Genomic DNA, 21,547 nt, shown 5'->3' on the forward strand with positions numbered 1-21,547 from the left:
AAGACATGTTAGGACAAACTTCACCCTAAACCTTTCTGGGAGCTTTAGAAACTGTATGTGTATGTTCTGTGCTGTAGTCCAGATGCATCTGCTACAGAGGAGGAAAAAGTCTTATTTTTTTGGCCAGGAGCAAAGTTCCTTCTTGTGTGAAAAGTGTCCATGACCTTGTTTATACCTAGCAGCAATAACCGTGGCTTACTGTGTCTTATGTACTGACATACGCAGTGCGGGAGAATTGCGTTTGGTTTGGTGCCTTTTCACCAACACAACATTTATTACTTCCAAATTAGAGCACTGAGAGTGCTGAGGACTTTTTTATTGAACCCCTGACATAATGTCGGCTGTGAAGTGGTGGGTGGCTTTCAGCATTTTTGACTGCATGCATCCAGGTTGAGGTAGTAGGTTGTATAGTTTAGAATTACACCAAGGGAGATAACTGTACAACCTCCTAGCTTTCCTTGGGTCTTGCACAAAGCGGCGTGATGAGCGACCATAATTCCTCAGCAGTGTTTGCTCTGGACACATGGAACAGGAAAGAGCAGGTAAGATGAGATGGAAAAACTTTTCTTTTGCCTCTCTGGAACTTCACAGATGTTCATTCTCTCAGCACTTTTTTTTTTTTTCTACCATATTATTGAATATTTAGCAAATTCAGTGGACTAGTAATGCTTGTCTTCCTTTATTAGCATTCGAGCAGCGCAATGTGTTATGTTCCTAAAAAGCACCATGACAACATATCAGTGTTATTGCCTTCATGGTCAGCAAGCAGAAGTCTCCGAAGGTAACATGGAAAACGTCCTGCACTGTGTCTGTTATTGAGATGTGCAAGTGGGTTTCCCCTGGCGTTAGCTGGTGACTGGTTGGGTTAGCTCTGCCCCAGGAGCTGAGCGAGGCTGTGCCAGCAGCAGAGTGGGAGCTGGCACTGCTTGCCTCTTGGAAAGGTAGGAGGCTGGCACTGATGCTTCCAGATAAAACCGGTAAGGGTTTGTGTGAAAGTACCTAAATCTACACAGTCCCCAGGAGAGCTGTTCATAGGGAATCTCCATTAATGATTACAGTTAGCTAAAATGGTGGTTTTCAAGGTGTTTTTCCTAGGCTTTTACAATTAAAGTAGGCATTTCAAAGACTGGTGCTTCTGGTCATATCTTGTAAAGGTGGTTTGCTTCTCCATCGCATCAGTTTCATTTAGGACAGCTGCTGTGTATATGCTTTAGGCTACTTTATTTCTCTGCCCCATAGATCTTGTTGCAGCTGGAAGTGCACACTTTCAACTGATGTAAACCCACAAACTGTGCTGACTCACACCCAGCATACAGTTAGTGGACACCACTCCGCAATGGTCGATTCTTTACCTGTTTGGTGCTTCTCTAGGAAAAACATCACATATTAATGATAATGATTCCCAAATAAGAACAGCCTGTTTTCCTTTTCGGTGGCAGAATTGTAGACCTGCTTCATACAGGCATAAGGGTACTTTGTAAAGTTGAAAAGTGAAGAGTATATGGACTAACACACATACTCGTGGCTATCAAACTTAGTGCCAGATGGATATGTAAATCAAATAATCTATCTGCTCTAAGGAACAGGAGGTAACAATGAAGAAGGAGGATGGTCAGTGGTACGGTGGAGTTAACAATAAACATAATGCAGTGTGCATATTTTTCTTCCGAACAAAGCAGCATTCCAGCTCTCCCCCTGATGAGAGGAATGTATTGTCAATTAATTAGACTTCCATCATATGTCCTCGGATGCCCTTCTATCATATGCCTTCCATATGTCCTTATGTCATATGCCTTCCATATGCCCTCTATGTAATTAAGCTTCTATCATATGGCTTCTATCATATGCCATTTAAGTAGATTTCCAGGAGAATGTGGCAGTGTTACAATTACGGACCTTTTGCAATGAGTAAAGGAGCAGCTCATGAGCTGTAGATTAGAAGAGGAGGAAGCAAAAGGAAGGTGTCTAGTCCTGAACGGTTCCTTTAATTGCCAGTCTTGTTTCTCCCTGCTTGAACAATGAACAGACAGAAGTGTCCTAATTTCCTTCTCTTCCATTGCTGCTCCGTTCCCAGTTTTTATTCAGTTATTCCTGTGAACAGTAGGAGAGACAGTAACTGTTTTTCAGAGAACATTTCCATTGGTATGTAAAATGAAAATGAAACAGTCCACCCCCTAGAAAATTGTTTGTCCTTTGATAACGGAATCTAAACTTTGATCTGATTTTTGTCCTTTTAAGTCTGACGTACAAAGGGAAGTACTAGAAATATCATGGTGGGAGAACTAATGAGAATGGGATGGTGCACTTTGTTTGAGCACACATCCCTATTCTCTGTTATGGGCAATGAGTGTAAATAGTGTTGTGCGTTTCTTGGAGTGGTAATTGCTTGGTAGATAGCGTAGAGAATATGTAGTGAAATGGATTCCAAATTTACTGTGGCTTACTAAGACCCAAAATAGGCATAGTTCTGAAGTGACCGAACTATAAGCTGGGGAGCAGTTTGTAGTATGTGTAGGTTTATCTGGAGCAGGTGGTTGGAATGAGAACAGTTTGGACAGATTCCCACTGACTGGTAGCCAGCATGCAACCTGAAGACATCTCACTGTGACTTCATTGCAATTTTATGTGCTTTACGCAAATTAAGCTGATATTTACCAAAAAATTGTCCTATATTTTGCTAGGTAGACATGCTGCTAGTCACTGTTAGTGATATAGGTTCCTCACAGATGGGTAACGGGTCTTACTTTGGTTCTAGGTCACTAGGGAAGTTATTCTGAAAGCTACTTGTTGTGGTCCTGCACTATCGTTATTAGGATTTGCTGATGTCACGGTTGTAAACTGCTTACTAAGGGATGTATTGGGGCCTCTTGTGGCTTAGCCATATCTCTTTCAACACCACTGATTTATTTAAAGAATAATTAATAAGGTGTTGTAGTCAGTAGTCATTTCTTGGTTTGCTGGGCAACAAGGTATTACTTGAAACAGCGCACTATTGCAAATCTTCTCGTTTCTGTGTTTTCACATGGCTATGATGGTTGTAAAAGGTGCCAGCCAACAGTCATGAAGAAGGAGGAACTTTGCTTATCCACAGATAGTGGGATTTGATTGCATGCAGTCCCACAAGCACCTTCTGAGCTGCCTCACAGCTGTCTGATGGGCCAACGTGTGGCAGCGAGAAGCCTGGGCAGGGCTGTCTCCTGGGCCTTGAATGCTCATCCTTTAGAAAGGAAACTGAAATTCAAAAACTTTCACTGTTGGAGGGATCTTTTTTTTCTTTCTTTCTTTCTTTTTTTTTTTCCTTAAACAATGCCTTTCATCTGCTTCCACACCCAGCTGAAACTATGCTGCAACACTTCTGCTGCTAAATCAGATGCATTAAGTACAGTCAAATTTATACATAAAAGTTTTGCAAGAACAGGGATGAAATAGAATGGAATGCCAGAATGACTCATTGTTTAATGAATAAGGCCCTAAGTGTTCTATTGATGCCATTTATAAATCTGTATAAAATGTATAGAATTCATGTCATAACTGGAATTCCAAGCACAGCAACCTTGTGAGCTAAATTATGATGATGATAGGGTACTGCACAAATTAATATGAATTCTAACACGCTTCTGCTTGAAAGCTGCTCAGACAGTTAAAAATAAGACAATTTCATTACAGAGATTCAAAGCCTGGACCTCAGAAATGGTCTCTTCTCTTCTTTTGAAGTTGCAAATTGCTGAAGGAGGAAGTTCTTTTTGTCTGTGTTTGAGTCACAAAGTATAACCTATAAGGGAAAAATATCTCCTTTCCATTAGATACAGATATTGATTACAGTGCAACTGGAAAATAGAAGAATTAGGTGGTAGAGACCAGCTCCGTATTCAGACACTCGTCTATGTGAAATGAACAGCTTGAGGCCAGAGCAGAGATCTGAGCACACGTCTCTTTTTGACCACCTTTTTTCTTCTCGTTCTCACTTTCACCTTATCATAGATTTGCAATAGATTTACAGCTTAGGTATGAAACTAGATGAAATTCAGCACTTCCAGAGTGAGTTTTTGAGATCCTCCAGTCACAGCCAAACTCCTGGATGCATGGTGTTGGGCTGCCAGCATTGAACTTTTTGATAAAAACTTCCAAGGGTTGGAGATTTTGTATAGCCCAAAAGATCCAAAGCATTTTATTGAGGCGGGGGAAACGATTTCTTTTCTCACATTTTTCTTTTTTTGACCAAAACAGGACTTCTGGTTGCCCTGACTCCACTGATCTCCAGGCAGTCCCAGGTGCATATATTTAGCTTTATAGATTCATAATATAAAATGTATTCTCCCGAAGCAAATCAGATTTTTACATGTGAAATTAGCCTCTTTGTGCAATGTCATGGCCCTGTTTCTTGGTTAAATAAGTTCAAGAATCAGGTTTCTGGGGCAGATAGGGAAAGATTCTGAAATTCGGTGTTCAACACAGTGCCTCCCACTTACTTCCATCTCTCCCTGCTTCCTTCTACCTCTGCATAAAACAGTTGTGTCTCCAGTTAGGTGCTCTACCCTTGTCTAAAATGACAGTTTAAAGACAGGGCAGGCATGACCAACGTAGGGTCCTTGATTTCCATTTTCCATCTACATTCTCATGGATTCCTGTGTTCAGGTAATGGAACAATTGCACCACGCTGCAGAGGAGCGAATGTTGGGGTGCAGGGCTTCCCCCTGTCCCTTTCAGGCTGCTGAGGATAAACCCACTCCAAGTGTGAGTCATCTCACTGCCGGTTTCCCCTTCCACCCTTTGCCAAGGTCTGGTGACATGACTGTGATTTCTGTAAAGCTTGTCTTTGTTACAGGTGTGACACACGGCTCATAGGGTTTCATTATGGCTTTCATAATGTATTAATGAAATGTCAGGATCAAGTCATTTATAATTAACAGTGACGTGTAAATGTCATGTCTAACAATTGTAGTGTAAGTGTATTTTTGTGAATGGGCCATTTTTTACACATGCAACTGACAGCGTCCAAAAAAGCCTTAACCAGTCAGGCAGACATTTGGTAAAGACAGACTGGTTTTTTTTTTCCTTTTTTTGCTTTTGCATTTTCCTCCTTGAGTCTCTGATAGGCAATCAGTCCTTGTTGCCTTGTTCCTAAATCCAACGCCAATTCAGAGCTCAAGCCATCAATGGGAGCTTTTTTGAGCATTCTAGACCTTGGTCTTGTTATAAATGTAGCGTGGATGCACCCTTGCACAGTATTGACATGAAATTCAACTGAGTGCTGTCTGCATTTCTGGGACCAAAAACGGTGAGGCATGCAGAGCAGGAGCTGTGCTACCAAGCCTGAGTGGTTCAAAAACATGCCAGCAAAAATGGGCCTAAGCACGGAGATATCCAAAATCGCCATAGTGGAACCATTCCCAATAGAAACGAAAACAAATTTACATCATAATGAAAAGAAAGGAAATAATGAGGAGGTAGAGTGAGAAATTCTTGTAGTCTTGCAAAGTGAGTACAAGGAGACACGCGGTGAAAGCAAATGGTGACAAATTGAAAATGTTTTAAAAGGCAATTCTTTTTCACCAGTACTTAATTAAAAAGGAACCTAATTGCTTTTAGAAGTTAATGGGACCAAGAAGTTTGCAAGTCTAGAACAGGTTCGGTACTGAAGTTTTTAATAAGCATATGCAAAATTATGCTAATTCATGATGATAACTTCAGAGCTGAATTTAGACCTCATGTTTCAAGGCTTAGAATGAATGAAGTGCAGCAGTTCAGAACCAGAAAGGAACCAGTGGGAAGGACAGCTCTTGCCTGTGCAGAGCCACCAACACTTGTCACACTTGGAGCAGGTTTGTTATAGAAGTTTGCATTCTGCCCCGATCTGCATGTGTCTCTTGCAAATTATTAAACACGTAGTTCATACTGACAAGTGGGAAGGAAGGGTTGATAGAGCAATATTGATAATAGTTACCCAACAGCATGGTCCACCTGCAGTCCCTCACAGCTGCTGTGTGCGATGGGGAAGGCTTGTGTGACCAATGTACAGTAAAGCACACAGAGGCAGGTGAAGCTGTCTCTTCTGAATCATGCTGCCTGGAAATCTGTGGCTCTCAGCTTGGTATGAGGTTTGGGGTCACTCCATTCAGTCCCTGAATGCTGTAGGCAAACAGTCTGTGTTCTTTGGCCTTAGTGAGTTTAAATAATTGTTGCAAGCAGAAGGTCAAACCCATTCCTGGATTAATGCCCCTGATGTGGGTGTATTTTAAAGAGTTCGGTTTTTTCCTTGTGTTTGAAGTGGCTTCTCATCTCGTCTGATGAGGAATAGCAGTTGTGGCTCAAAGAGTGGTTTGCAGTAGCGCTGTTTGTAGTCTGACAAATGCCACAGCTTCCCCTTGGCTTTCTATTTCCTCCCATAAGTGAAGTTGTTAGATTTGGAGACAGGATCTTAAAAAAAAGAATGAGGAAGAACAGGAAGGAAATGGGAAGGGGAGAAGGCGAGGCACAATTGCTATCTGCTACAGATCTTGTGGTTTGAGTTGATTTTAGAAATTGCCTTCCCAGTGGCTTTTGAAATGTGAAAGGAGAACTTATTATTAAGGGAACTAAGATATTTCAGTCACGTGTTTCCCTTCATTTGTATGTGAGAATAGTTACTGAATCAGAAATTAAGTAGTGTAGGTTTAGTGGAAAAAATAAAATCAGTGTCTGCTGCTTGCTGTGTTGGTAATGATGCAGTTTGGCTGCTGAATCACTTCTGTTTGTAGGGTTCTACGATACATGGCACCGGTCAGTGAGCTCTCACTGTAGTGCTGCAATAAATCATCAGGGGCCCTATGCTGGTGGCTGTATTTCCTAAAGGATTACTCAGAACTTCATGTCAAAATTAGAGACCTGGAGTCTCTTCCTTCTTCAGTGGATGGGGCTGAAGGAATAGCTTAGTTCATGCACGCGAAAGCAGGATTCCTTTCTTTTTGCTGTTGTGCTGTGATCCTGGCTTAGATTGCAAAGCAGAGGATTGCAGTTGCAGTGCACGTGAATCCTGCTCTGAATCTTGGTGTAGAATCATGCCACCTGGTTGCTGTGAGGCTTTAAGATGGCTCCGAGGCAAGCTGTAGGCAATGGGGCTCCAGCCTGTCCCTGTGGCATTGGTCAAGCAGTGCCCTGAGGCCCATGGGGCAGTGAGTGAGTCCTGGTGCAACGCACCATTTGTTTGCGGCCTGTACGACGCAGGCACACGAAACCTCAACGGCAATTTGTCGGCGTAACGCTGAGGAGAAAACGAATCTCTCCTTTGTCTGGGTGTCTGAGAGAGCTTTAACATCTCCTAACATGGGAGAATTCAGTCGTGAACTTTGGAGTTGGTCAGGCAGTCCCCTTCCTCACTGCGAGGCCTCACGGCCTGCCTGAGCACAGACAGCGGCCGTGCGAGCGTGGGTTTGTCCTCGTATACCCCGCTGTGGAGAAGGCCGCTTTTAAATCTTTAATAGGGCATTAGAGCAATTTGCCTGTGATTTAGTAATAAGTGGGCAAGGAGAGTGGTGACAAACGAAGCCGGGAGGCCCTAAAATTCTTTGAATATTCCATGTTTTCCTGGAACTGTTGGGAAAAGGCTGCCAGAAAGGTCTTGGCAGGTTTTCTAGGTGGCTGGCCAAGTCTGAAGCAAATGTGGATAGTTAATAGGCTAATGCAGCTCCAGTTCCAAGTCCATCCATATATAACATACGTTTTTATTTAAGAAATCCCACCGCATGGAGGAGCAAATGTAGTGCTAATATATCTTCCTGCAAGAAAATGGCAAGGGAAAAAACACTGTCATCTTGTGAAGATGAAACAAAGGATCTTTTGCCCTTGCGTTTTGGAGAGTTGAATTGTGATTTTAACAAGAGAAGATGTAGGAAATGAAATCAGTAGACAGGCAGTGGCTTTTCCATGGGGGCCCGTTATTAATTGGGAATGGCTTACATAGCAGTAGTTTACATCTGAGAAAAATGGCAGGAGTTGTTCAAAGAATGGGTTTCCATTGCTAGATTGTCTCTTCGTTGTTAAAAAAAATGGTAATTGAGAAGGAATGTGATCAAATAATGACGTGGGACTGACTGCTGCAGTTGGTTGCATGTGGACAACCCCTCCTAGCACAGAGCTGGAATCTATCTGGCTGTAAAACTTAGGTGTTGCTAACCAGCCATCGCAGTGTAAGTTAGTTTGGGAAGGGTTCCTCTGTGCACTAGGCTCAGAATGTTGGCGCTCTGCAGCTGCAGGCACCCAGGAGTGGGTGTTCACTATCGTGCCTGGCTCCTGGGAAACAGGAGTTCAGATTTCTCTCGGGCATCAGGTGAATTAGCTTTGTAATTTTACAGTCCTCTCCAGTGTGAAGGATTCTTGTTTGTGCTCAGCTCGTGGGGCTTGTCTTGTTTTATTATTCATGGGGAGAAGGCTACTGTGCACAGCCTCTACCATTATCGTGGAACGATTTATTTCTTTGATTAAGCCGTTGGTGCAAATCCTGAAGTTCTGCACCAGACTTCCTATGGGATCTCTGATGAGTCGCTTATTTTTCTTTGTTTTTACTCACTGTCTATTAAATAGAGGTCCTTCTTACGCAGAAGGAAAGACAGAGGTGCAGATCATATGTGAATTGTTCAGTCTGCCATGTTGTATGTCATGTTGGAATTGCAAATGAGCATACTGTATATCTATATGAAGATAGATTTCATATGGACTGCTGCCATGCTGACATATACATTCATTAGCTATACATCCTTAAAACTGACAATATTTACAATCAGATACTACTCTGATAAGAACACAATCAACTTGAAAAGGATGTTACTATACATTGAAAATCCTGTTTAAAGAATGTCATTTATTATCATAATAGGTTAAGTAACCTCATATTCAGATTGTTCTATTTGTTTTCCTCATATTCTACCTGATACAAATGTTACACTGTCTCTGTGTTGTAAAAACAACTGAATTTAAACTTAGGATGTAACAGAGCCTGCATTGCAATGTTCAGTGATGCAGAAGTACAGACTGGCACCAGGAGTGGGGAGACTGGCTGCTGTGCTTGCGTCCCGCTGCTATTTCTGGCATGCAGAGACTGAGCGGTGTCTGCTGGCCCAAACGTAAGTCCTCAGACATTGCTGCATCTTCCCCACATTCTGACATTCGTGCTCTCTGTCACGTGCCTCCTGATATGCGGCCTTCTAATTTTTAGTATTGTCAACACCAGTGAAAACAAGTTATGGTACGTTAAGAGCTCTGTGTCTAGTTTGACCAGAGGTAAGGGCAACAGAACTTGCATTCAGCCTTCCCCTGTGTTCAGGTTCCCAAGCCTGTTATTTCTCTGACAGCGGGATCTAAATGGTTTGGCATCCTGTAGATGCCCTTTGAGAAGAGGCTCCCTGTCCCCAGGAGCCCGCAGTCTAAACAGATAAGGCAAGCAGGAGAGGGAACACAGTGAGATGGAGAAACTCGCCCAAGCCAATTAGCACGTCAAACGACAGGGCTGGGAATAGGAACAGACCTTATGAATTCTCACCACTGTCACCACCACCAAAAATATTTTGGTGTTCTACCTTTTGGTTTAACTCTTAAGCAATAGATGAGACAAATATATATATATATTTTTTTTGTTGGGAGAAATATGCCCCTTTGTTTAATTTTTTTTTTCAAATTGTGGCAAGTGTGGGCCATAGCTGGAGTACAAGAACACCTGGAAAACAAATTTTTGTTTATCTTTGAAATAATTCCAGCCTCTCTTTAAAAAGAAAGTCATTGCTGGTGAAAAAGGCTGTGACAGGAGGTCTGGGGGATGTGTAGGATGACTATGCTCTGAGGTTCTTCCGCTCCTTATAACCTATCAGGGATCTCTACAAACATTAATTATGGCTCAGTGTCATTTCTTTCTCATGTGAAATAGATACGTTACTTATTTTAGTTTTATGCAGGGAAAAAATGGGTGCAGACTGAGGATCCACAGCGGGTTCATGGAGGAGAGGGAAATAGATCTCTGGACTGCAGCAGGCAGGCTCAGCCTTTCCATCTCGGTACAGTGTGACCCGTACACTTTTTGCCTATTGAAATATAATTCGCTCTAGCTCTGCTTTAGCCTCATGGATTTCTAATTTTAATCTAATTTTCTACTCTTCCTGCTGGGTCAGATTCCCAAAATGTCACTAAACTTTGTGCCTGTTCCTGACGTTGGATCTGGGTTCAGTCATTTAGATTCTAATTGAGTAGTCTCAGTCTGTGTATTACTTTTAGCGACTTTTAGGGAAAGAGGGGAAAAAAAGAAGAGTTGATTAATTAAGGGACATCACCTCTTTCATGCAATGATTCTATTTGAATTTCAAACAAATTTAAATAAAAAGCATTAAATGTTCATCATAGGTTAACAGACTAATAAAGCTCCATCAGCTAGTAACTGAAATACCTGAAAATTTGTCAGACTTTTGGTATGAGAACTCAGATCTGAAGGAGTATTACCACCAGCTCAAAAATGATTAGATTTATCTGAAATTTTAGTGAGTTTCTTGGAGCTTTGGTCATGTTTTATGTGAATCAAGCCTTATGCGAAACTCCTGGTAGACCAGAAGCCATGTGAAATACGAGGGTTTTCAGGTGCTTGATGTGGTATGGAAATGGCAAATCATGCAGGAGTGGATGTTAAACATTAGTGCGTGACTTCATCCAAACAAGTTCAAGTTTCGTCTTGAGTTTTGGAGTTTGGTTAAATCCAGTATGTACAGAAGAGCTCACATTTGAAAGCAGATTGTGAACTCCCCATGGACAAAACACACATAACTCCAGGTACTGCATTCCTGCTTCTCATGCTCTTTCTTTGATAGTGAATGAATTAATCTCTGTAACCTTTCTTTTAAATCCCTCTGTTACATCCACTGACCTTTTGTTGAACCCTTCCCATTTTCCCAAACTTGGTTTTAAATAAGGCACGGAATGATGCAGAATTCCAGGACTCTCATGCCTGGAGGTGAACAACTCCACCTCATCTGGCTTTTTCCTTGCTTTTCTCACCTTAGGATAAATTGTTTTATGGCTTTGTCCATAAATAAATGTGGCTTTGTCCATAAAATAACAACTGTATTATTTTAATTGTCCTCCATTATCTTATAGAGGTTGAAAGATTTGGAGCTCAACAGTCTTTTAGAAACATGTTAGCAGAATTGGAGTCGGGTAGAAAAAATACAACCATCCCCTCTCTATGCTGAGTCACTGTCAGAATAGACCTTCTTGGGTTTGAAGGTGAGAGCTGATGGGTGGGTTGGGTTAAAAGGACTTACTGGGGATGAAATGGAGTGTTATGACCATCAACCATACGGCATCCTCTTTGTCGACTAACAGGGTTGAGGATAATGAGTAATCTGGACGGAGCAGCTTTCTTCCAAGGACCTCAGAACTCTCTGCAGATGTGGTAAGCTTTGATGTGATGGTTTTTTATATGGGGAAGCAGGGTAGGAAGAGGTGAAAAACTGCCTTGGTGTGGAATTGGACAATGCAGTACAAGACAGGGCAGTTCAAATTAGAAGCCTTAGATTGTCCAGCTCCTCGCTTGGTAGTTAGAGGGCTGTTCTGGTCATGCCCAAACCATGACACTTCACCCAACCTTTATTTGCCACGGATATGCCCCACACCATGAATTTGCACCTTTCCTCAATCACTGTTAGAATTCTTCATTTATATTGGCAAATATTTTTTACTCCCTTGAAGATGTGGTATTGTTTCTTAAAATTCTTCTCATCTCACCTCACGTATGCTGCCCATGTAGCTGAGGCAGGACTGGTATCTTTACAAACATTTCCAAAATGGTGTTGGTGCAGTAAAATTACCAATTCTATTTGTTCTCCTACAGAAGAAAAGATTTAAGTTGGTCTGTAGTGAAGTTACTGACTTGTCTCAAAAACACCTCAAGGTTTTATAGTTAATGCTTAAGTCCCTAAAGCATCCCCTCTGGCTGACCCTCCCTTCCCCTATGTGTTTTCTCCTTTGAACCTCTAATTCCAATTCATTTCAGAAAAAAAAATCATCATAGTTTGTCTGCACTCTGCTTTCTGCTCCAACTGTGCACCTACCAAGGTCTGCTTTGAACCCGTGTCCATGATTAAATTCATTCTTCCTTTCTGTTTTCCAGCTTCTCTCTGCAAAATGGCTCTCACTCCATTTCTGTGAGAACTCTTCCCGCAAACTGGGTCCCTAAGAGGATTAGTGAAGGGGATACCAATTTATTTATACTCACCTCAGCATGGTAGCAGCCAAACACTGTAAGTTGCTGGATTATTAAATGGCCTGTAACACATGAAAGAAGCTTCAATCTTCTGGTGCGGTTCAGAGTGGACAGGTGTTTGCTGCACAGCTGCTCTGAACTGATCCCCAATTTTGGCAAGGTTTTTTTTTTTCCTTTTTGACCTGCTCACACTGGTGAGATGAACAGGTGTGCTCGGAAACAAATGGACTGTGGAGATTTGGTCCCTTTTTAAGGGCAAGACCAATTTTCAGGCCTTTTTCAGTTGTACTTCGCTGGGGGGGAAGGAATAAAAGAACTAAAGAGAGGTATGGAGAGTTAGGGAAACCCCTCAAACTTTGTTTAAATTACACATTCCTGGCACTCCCAGTGCCGGGTGATGCTGCCATTTGTGTTTTCTTCTATAGTGCCTGGCTTGCACGGTCCCAAGCAGAGTTAAATGCATGTCTATGACCACAAGAGGATGACGCCTCGGTTTCTCTGTGCCAGCCTGGAGGCCCTTAGGTGCTGCAGTTTAAGTCCTTGAAAAACAAGGTTGCTGGACTCTAGTAAATAGTGTCCGGATGTTAGCGATGATTCATAAAAGCAATTAAAAAAGGAAAGTGCCTTGCTGCTGGGCGTAATGTCTTGAAGATGTCCTTAAGAGTGTGTAATGCTGCAGACAGTGGTCAGTGGGTAGTGACCGCTGTGCTTAAGATTACCAATCTGTTTCCAGCATAACTCTTCTTTTCACTTGGTTCTCATGATCAAAACTTATTTTTTTTTCTTTTTTTGGTAGCTGAATTTTCCTTATTTAGCCATCGCTGCAAAATAGTTCCCATCCCTTCCTTCTTAAATCTGTGAAGAACATCTACTGAGAATGTAATATTTTCCATGGGAGAAAAGTGCTTTTTTGAAATTTAAATACCGTGGATGGCAAATAATTGGAATTCATCAAACGTGATTTAGCTGTGGGGTTGGGTTTTCTTTCAGTGCTACCCTCTTGCCTTACAGCCCTGACCTTCCACAAGGCGCAGAGCAGCCCACTTGTGGTGCCATTTGCAATAAGCAAGACAGAACTGTGTTACAACACGATTGGGATTCTTGCTGTGTGCAGAGATGCCCAGAGTGGCCACACGGCCTAAGCAAGAGGTAGGCACGCTCTGCAAACATCTCCCTGTGTGGCTTTTCCAGTCCTTAACTAACCTGTGAGCTCCCAGCCATGCTGCTAGCTCTGCCCATTGCATTGACTCCTCCAGCTGGACGCCTTTTGGTTCTCTTGGTGTCTGCACGTGGTCCAGAGCTGGGGCTTGGCTCTGCTGTGCCCTTCATTAGACCAGGCATATATGCTAAGGGAAGCAAAATAGTTTACTGATTTATCATGGATCATTAGATGGAGTAACTATTCTTAAAACATCACCAGTATAGATACAATAATTAGAGATGTGCTTTTGTTAACATTGCCAGCCTCTACCCTCTTGTACAGTACCCTTGGGTACTAAATAATTACCCACTTTGTGTGGTTATCTAGCTCACTAATTACCCACAAAAATTGGGGTCAGGTGTTAACTGCTTGAAATAAGTATCCTCCAAAGACTTGGTTAAATTGTGTAAAGAAATTATGTGTTTGCAGCAAAACTTAGGAAAAAAAAAAACTTTTTTTGTTGTTGGAAGGAAAAGGGGAACACAGAAAAGACAATGGATGTAAATGGTCCTCTGTGATGGCAACATCTTGCACGCAGCTATGGTGCTGGGGATGGAATCTGTAAGGGGAGAGAGAGGATGGCTGGCGGATACAGTCTCTCTCATCCTCTGCTTTTCCCAAAGATTAGATCCCTCAGTACATAGAGTGATTCTTCCCCTATCTAGGCTGGTGTCAGTCGGGGTTGTGTCGGTATAAATGAGAAAATTTGTATGCATGGATTCCTGGGCTGCCTTTACTGCATAATTCCCCCTCCTCTGTCACTCAGGGACTTCTGCATTGCACCCAATAATTGAATTATGCATTGTATATGTATTTCCATATGTTTATTTTAGTTGTTTCGAACTCTGTGTGCATGCAGAATCTCATTCCAGGGCTGCTGCTCGTAAAATGTAGCTCGCTTTGAGTAATAATTTAATTCCTGCGTTCAGGGAGTTACCCCAGTGAGTCAAAGATTTCTAGATAGCCCCACCCTCCCCAACTTCCCGAACACTTACACTGCAGTCACTTTCTCTTTGCCAGACCCACACAAGACGCCGAGCCAGCCAAAATCCCAGGAGGCAGCTTGTCCTGCCTGCCCCGTTTTAGCCCCAGGGAAATAGGAAATAAAGCCCCGAGAGCCCCGAAACCAAAGCCTGTGAAATACCTGGCATAGAACAGAGGGATATTGAATAGCCTGGCCTCCTAACCTGGTGTCTCACACTGGGGCTCGCTGTCTGCGGCACAAAGGAAATTGATGTAAGTGGGAACGAAGATGATTCTGAAAATCCCACTGTGCGGCCCCGGGATCTCTGGCCGCACGGATGCCCTTAACGCTGCAGTGCTGAGCACCTGCGCAGCGCACAGCCTAACAAAGGAGCTGCCTTATTTATTTATTTCCGTGGCGGCTTTAGGTGCTTTCTCCCCTGCGGTTCCCACACAGGCAGCCTGGATAGGGTCCGGTTCTGGGTATGATCGGTGCCCCCCGCCCCGTGGCTCGGGGTGCGGGGGGGTCTCAGGTGGTGCGTTCTGGCCGGGGCTGTGCCCGTCCTTAGGGGCGTACCTGCGTTCTGCATCCCTGCAGGCATCAGCCCTGCAGAGCACAATGCAGATTTAGTCGTCATCTTTGTCTCCCCCCCCCCCCCCGCCCCGCTCCCCGCTGATGTTAACTGTCTGTATTATTATTTATTGTTATCAAGGGATTTGGTTTGATCAATGAAGTGTATATACGTCTGACGGACATTCGGGGAGGAAATGCTTGGAGAATGAGTAACATGTCTGCAGTGGAGGGTGTGTGTGAGGAGAGAGCAGCATCGGTCCTAGAAACGTTGACTGATGAGTTCATTTTAAAATCCAAGGGCATCTAGCTGGTAAATTAGCACATATTGCAAATATAGTCTGGTGCGAGAGGCAGCGGCTCTGCCATCGAGCAGGGGGTGGGTGTGGAGGGGTGGGGGTCGAGGAGAGGAGATCGTCAGCTCTAAAGTCACGGCGGGCAGGAGCCGGGCGGTCCGCCTGCCTCCACGCAGACGCGGGGCGTGCGATTTCCACGGGCGGCTGCGGGCTGCAGTGTGGCGGGGAGGGGAACGGGATGGGGGGGGGGGGGGGGGGGGGGGAGCGAGCGAGATAGCAGCGGTGGATTTTATTGTTTTAAAATCCAGCTCCAGCCAGAGGGATGCTCGGCGGAGAGCTGCGGTCCCACCACTCCCCCTTTCCCTCTCCACCCCCCCCTCCCACCCCCCCTTCTCCCCGCAGCCCCGCGGGAAGGTGCCGGCGGGGTCCCGGGGCCGCCGGCAGGGGATGCCCGGCGGCGGCGGGGCCGGGGCGGCCGCGGCGGTTCCTCCCGGGAGCTTAAGGGATTATTGGGGAGGGGGGAGCGGGTCGGGGTGTTGCGCGAGGCTGGCGGCGGCGGCGGGGGGAGCCGGGTCCTTATTCTGTTAAAGATTTAAGTAGGCATGCAAGGAATCTCTAGGATAGTTGGCAAAGGGCGAGGGTGGGGAGGGGGGGGGAAGGATCCAAAAGAGTCTGTAACCAGACACTGAAGCTTTCCAGGAGTGAGAGTGTGTGAGAGAGACGGAGACAGAGCGAGAGGAAGAGAGGGGGCAGTGTGGTCTAGTACATTTTCATCTGGTCGTTGATTTGAGCCTGATGCTTGCTGTCCCTCAACAGCCTCCCTTGCCTGTATTTTTTCTTTCCCCCTCTCCTCTCCTCTCCTTTCCCTTCTACTTCATCGAAGCCTAGGGGAGCCAGTAAAGATTAAATGTGCTTTCTAAAAGGCAGCCACTTCATGCAGCTATGTCTGCTCTCCCCCCCCCCCAGCCCCCCCCTCCCCTCCACTCCCCCTTTTTCGAAATTAAAAAAAAAAAAAAAACAAACAACAAAACAAAACAAAAAAAAATAAGAAGGGGGGAGAAGGAAGGAGGAGGAAGAGGAGGACTGTAGTTTAATGATGTCGGGACTGGCTGATCCAGAAGGAGGAAAGAGGAGAAAAAAAAAAAAAAAAAAGGAAAAAAAAAAGATTTTGAGAGCCTGGACGAGGAAGGACTTTGGTGAATGGGCTCAGACTCCCGAGGTGAGAAAAGGACGGGGTGGGTGAGGATGGGGCGGTGGTGGTGCCCGGTGCCGTGCGGGGCGGCTGCGGGGCGGGGAGCGGCGGGGCCGGGGGGGGTTTCTGCTTTCGGCAGCGGCGGATGAGGAGCCGCGGATATTTTGCATTTTTTCAACTCGGGCCCTCCGGTACGTTTGGGCTTCTCCCCGGTTATGCCGCTGGGCCTAAAGCGGTCCCAGAGATGGGTGGAGGGTGCGGATCCATATTATTTATTTGGGGGGGGGGGTGGGGGGGGTGGAAGGGGGGGGTTGGGAGAGAGGAAGGGGGGGAAGAGGGAGGAAAGGGAGGGAGGGAAAGAGAGAAGAGCGGAGAAGGAGGTGGCAAGCTGGGGACGAAATCCTGCTCTCGGTTATGGCCGGCGTAAATTTCCATTGGCTGGGGTTGCACAAGGTGCTCGGAGAGGAGTCGGTGCGGGATGGAGTCCCTTTGTGTGTGCGGGTGCGTGCGGGGCGCGGGGTCCCTCCTGCCCGGGGTTTCTCTCCAGGTTTCCCTCCGGAGCCCCCGGGCCGCAACGGGGCTGCGGCAGCGCTGACAGCGCAGGGCTGGTCCCGCTCCGGCCGCCCCCGGCTGCTGCTGGGGGGTGAGGAGAGGGCCGCGGCGTGCGGACCCCCCCCGGCCGCGTCCCTTCGCAGCGATCATAATAATAACAACAACGGCGGTGGGGAGCGCGGAGGGAGGAGGGCGGCGGGGCGAGGAGCTGCGGAGGAATTCGGTTCCTTTTCCCCCCTTTTCCTTGATATATTCCCTTAAAAAAAAAAAAAATGTTTTAAAAATGCAAGCGGCTTGCCCAGCTGCACACACCCACCCTCGCCTCCCTCCCCCGGCTTGCGCACACACCGCACGCTCGCACTCGCACAGCTCGCCCGCGCTCGCTCGGGTGTCAAAACCCGGCGGGCACGCAGCCCGGTCCGGCTCGGCTCGGCGCTGCCCTTCCCCTGCCCCACCGCCCGGGGCCCCCCCGCCGCCCCCCGAGCTTTTCCCCCCTGCTCTTGGCGCTGAAGAGTGGAGCCTCCCCCGCTTCCAAATGGTGAGTTTCTACCTGATTTTCTCGCGGCTCGGGGTTTTTCTCCATCCCCGCCGGCCGCGGGCTGGCGGAGGGGGCGGGGAGGCAGCTCCTTTATGCTGCTGCACGCTTTGTGCCAGGCGGCTGCAGGGAGAGCCTGCATATTCCTGCTCTTATTTCTGCATTCCTTTTCGTTGAAACAATGAAAATAATTCCGTCACTGCCCCGAACTTCCCTTTCTTTCTTCCTCTTCGTTATTTAATGCATTTGTCGCAAGCGACCTTGGTGGGAGCTGTAAGGAACCTGCCGCGCCTTGTCATTTTTTTGTGCGAACGATTAAAAATGGAATGTATTCTCTCAACACAGGGTCCTTAGAGAAGCTCTTTCCTTCCACCTGTGTGTCCTGTTTTGTAATCTTGAGCCAGGAATTGAACTTGCCTGCTATTCTTTCCCTCTCTCTCCTTTTTACCTTTTATTTTTGCTCCCCGGTTTCTGCCAGGAGTAGCTCGTTGCGCCCCTCTCAATCCCTGAGACCCTAACTTGTGATGTTTAGCTTTTAAATCCACGGGTTAGGCTCTTGGGAGCTGTGAGTTGTGCTTTGACATCTTTATTTTATTTTTATAAATCTATCTATCTATCTATAAAATGTATATGCGGGTATATCGAGAATATACACACACATGCAGCGCTGTTTCATAGACCTTTTAAAGGAGGTGGGGGGGGGGGAAGCAAAGCAAAGTGCAGCTCTCCTCATGGCAGGGCAGTGGTGGCCGCTCACCTTCCCAACCTCGCATTAACACGGCGTTGGTTATGCCGGAGGTTTCTCTCGGTCTGTGTGTGTGTGTGTGTGTATTCACGGGCTGATTGTGCAGTGATGCTGTACGGGGGTGTCTGTGTGTACACACGGCGTTATTACATCCACGCGTGTGTAGATAAGAGACACGCGGGATGGATGCATGGAAATACAGCTCTTGAGGTGTGTGTATAGAGACACACACGGACGATACGTGTGTATGAATATGTATGGGGGTAAATAAACCCGAGATATGTATATATATTTACATACGGAGGTGTATTAATAGCCAGAGCCGTGTTTTCCTGCTGGGAGAGCTGTGCCTTGCTGCAGGCCGGTGCGGGCGCACAGCATCATCTCTCCTTGCTATTTTCCTCCTTGAGAGCAGCACGGAGTACCCTGAGAGCGTAACAGTAACAGCTCGGTACATTGGTGCTTGACCTCAGCTGAAATCCCAGCATGCCTCATGCTTCCAAGTTTAAAACCGAACGATTAATCTTAGAAATGTGCTCTTCGGAGAGAGGGGGGGGGGGAGGAAAAATATCCAGCCAGGAGAAGGGTCGGATCTCACTGCTTGTTAGAGCGAAAATAAAGAATAAAATGGCTGCGTGCACCCCTGGTTGGAAATGACTGAAAGAAATGACCAGCAAACGCTGAACTTTTGTTGTAGTCCTTTTCTGGAACGTCCAGCTTCCTGGTTTTTCAGTCCCAACGCGATGTAAATGTCAAACGAGAAATGTTAAAAGTGTTCCCCGCTGCTGTTTTCCTTATTAGATATTTTTTTTTTTAATGCTGCTGTAAAACTAATTATGGCTGGAACTGTATTTCTTATCTGTGTTCTGCAAGGCGATTTGTAATGCAGTTACTGTACCTTGTTATGGCACCGAATTGCTGTCTGATATTTGAATGCAAATGCTTTAACTCCGACCACAATGCACCGAGAATGAATCGATGGTGCAACGTCGGGTTCTCTCAGCGCTCCGCACACACCCGACGGTACCGTTGTTTAATAGGGATCGAAGTGGAAAAGGTTCTGCTCGCTTCTCGGTGCTGTGTATTTTTGCTTTCTATTGACGCTGTAATTTTATTGACCGTTATGAAAACAATGCCGACTGAGCCGCGTTTGTACGTTACCCCGAATTTCGAAGCGAGAAACCTATCCGAGCGTCCCATTACCTGCTGGGCAAAGGGAGCGGAGCGCAGCGCGCAGCAACCCGCCCACCTTTGTGCTGACCCCATCCCCGCGCAGGGCACGGACAGACAGACAGACAAAAACTACTTTCCCTTTTACTATTATTACTATTATTATTATTATTAATTATTTTTTCCCCCACCAGAGCCCATTTGAAACCCAGCTTGCAGCGCGGGGCCGCGCTTTGTTGCAGCCCCCGGGGGCGGTACGGCGCTATTGTCTGCGCGCTGCCGCGGGGCGATGCGCGGCTGCGGAGGGGGCGATGCGCGGAGCTGCGGCAAAACAATGGCCGGGGGGGGGCTGAGGAAAAGGGGGAGCACCGAGGAAGGGAGGGGGGCGCCGAGGAGGAGGAGGAGGAGTGGGGGGTGGGGGGGCTCTCCGTGCTGCAGAGGCAGCGCCCGCTCCCCTCCCCGCCGGGCGCGCAGCGCTCAGCTCCGGCGCAGTGAAGAACATAATTGGGAGCGGGTTCAATCACTACCAGTCTAGACTCGCCCAGACACATCAATTAGAGGGGCTGGCGGCTTAAAGGGACAGCGCGGCTGCTCCGGGCCTTGCTGCTGCAAGGGGAAAAAATAATACGATCGGGGTAACCGAGAGTAAAGAAACCATACGGTGATAAAACAGGGAGGGAGGTCACGAAGCCGGACCCCGTCCTTTGCTTTTCCAGGCAGAACGAGTGAGACGGAAGGCGTTTTCTCGCCCCTCGGCCCCCAGCGCAGGTTCCGCGGGGCGCTGCGCCAATGTCAGCGTTCCCCGAACGGAGCTGCGGTATTAATAGCCGACGGGAGGGAGTGCTGGGCAGGGAGCTGCGCTTCAGCGCTGCGCTTCTGCGGCGTTCTTTGCCTTCTGCAGACAAAAGGAGGGATGTTGTGTTCGGGGTTCGCTTTGGCGTGGTGTCCGTAGCGGTAAAGGCAGAGCTCGTCTCAGCCTGACACCGTTCCTTCAGTGCTGGTTTCATTCCGGTGCGTTTTAACCAGAATGAAAGCAAGCTGTGGGCAAAAAGCAGTTTTGTGTTTGAAAAGGAAAATGGCAGAGAAAAATAAGTGTTGGGCGTGAGTTGAATTAACAGAGAGAAGGAATCGGGCTCGGTGCGGATCGAAGGTCATATTCAGCTCTACAAAATGCCAGGCTGGGGCTCGTTGCAGTTAGGGATATATGGAATATGGCATCCTGACATTTAATTTAACACATTCCCAAGTATTCTGTGTAACACGTCCTGCAGATAATTAAAGGGAGACACGGAGGACAAAGTAACGTCTGTCTTTGTGGAATATTGCACTTAGAAAAAAATAAAACAACCCTCCGGTTTTGCACAGCTCCGATATGTGGGAGTTCTGTCTGAGCAGCAGCTGGAGCATCCAGCTCTGGGAGTCTGACCTCCTTGCAGCTGAGTTGGAACTTGCTTTCCCAAGTTGAAAGGCGCTCGGGTTTGGTGGCTGTAAAAAGACATAGAGGATAAAAATAATCCAAGGCTTTCTGCACCTTTCTTCCATCGCTGCCCTTTTGCTTTAACGTGAGGCTGCATGGCCTCGTGGCTCCAAACCTGGAGGAAACTCTGTCTTTTCCTTCTGAATCATTTCCAAAGCGCATAAGGATTTTTTTGGGCCAGCCACCAAATTGTAGCTGAGATCCTATAGCTGAGCGTAGCGACCAGTGCTGATTAGATGATCGATTAATTTCTAATTGATTTCTAATTCAAAACTTCATTCTCCTTATAAATCTTTGTTGCTATGAAGGCGCAGCTTAGGAGGAAATCTGACTGCAGCCTCAAAGTCATCTCGAGGCAGCCGAGCGCTCGCTGCAAATGGCAGAATTCTGCACCTCTTGCTGTCAGTGCTGTTAACTCTTTCATTTCTCAGTGCTTTAACGTGATGAAATGTTTATTCATAATCCGTTTGCGCACAGCCCCGGTAGGAACAGAAGGCAGAGTATCAGGTAAACGCTCACCTGCTCCTCCTGCCAAATGCGTTGAGCGCTTTAATGGCCGCTTTCCTTTTGTGCTGCCCTATTTTTTAATTATTATTTTGGGGTTTTTTTTTTTTCTTTCCTGGGAGCA

General features: G+C 46.3%; 1 long non-coding RNA gene and 2 other non-coding genes across 3 annotated transcripts in view; all 3 read left to right on the plus strand.

Moving 5' to 3' along the window:
* Positions 1–21,547, plus strand: part of LOC107055055 — a 302,539-nt gene that overhangs the window by 114,459 nt on the left and 166,533 nt on the right. The window contains exons 13-15 of the long non-coding RNA XR_001470007.4: positions 8,990–11,238; positions 11,338–11,407; positions 12,125–16,467. This is a non-coding gene — a long non-coding RNA (uncharacterized LOC107055055). The remainder of the gene's footprint in view (positions 1–8,989; positions 11,239–11,337; positions 11,408–12,124; positions 16,468–21,547) is intronic.
* Positions 388–459, plus strand: MIRLET7A2 (microRNA let-7a-2). Its single transcript, NR_031483.1, has one exon. It is a non-coding gene; the product is annotated as a microRNA let-7a-2 (primary transcript).
* MIR125B-1 (microRNA mir-125b-1) lies at positions 18,015–18,106 on the plus strand. Its single transcript, NR_161945.1, has one exon. It is a non-coding gene; the product is annotated as a microRNA mir-125b-1 (primary transcript).

Source organism: Gallus gallus, chromosome 24 (assembly GCF_016699485.2).
Source record: "Gallus gallus isolate bGalGal1 chromosome 24, bGalGal1.mat.broiler.GRCg7b, whole genome shotgun sequence".
Classification (NCBI taxonomy): Eukaryota; Metazoa; Chordata; class Aves; order Galliformes; family Phasianidae; genus Gallus; species Gallus gallus.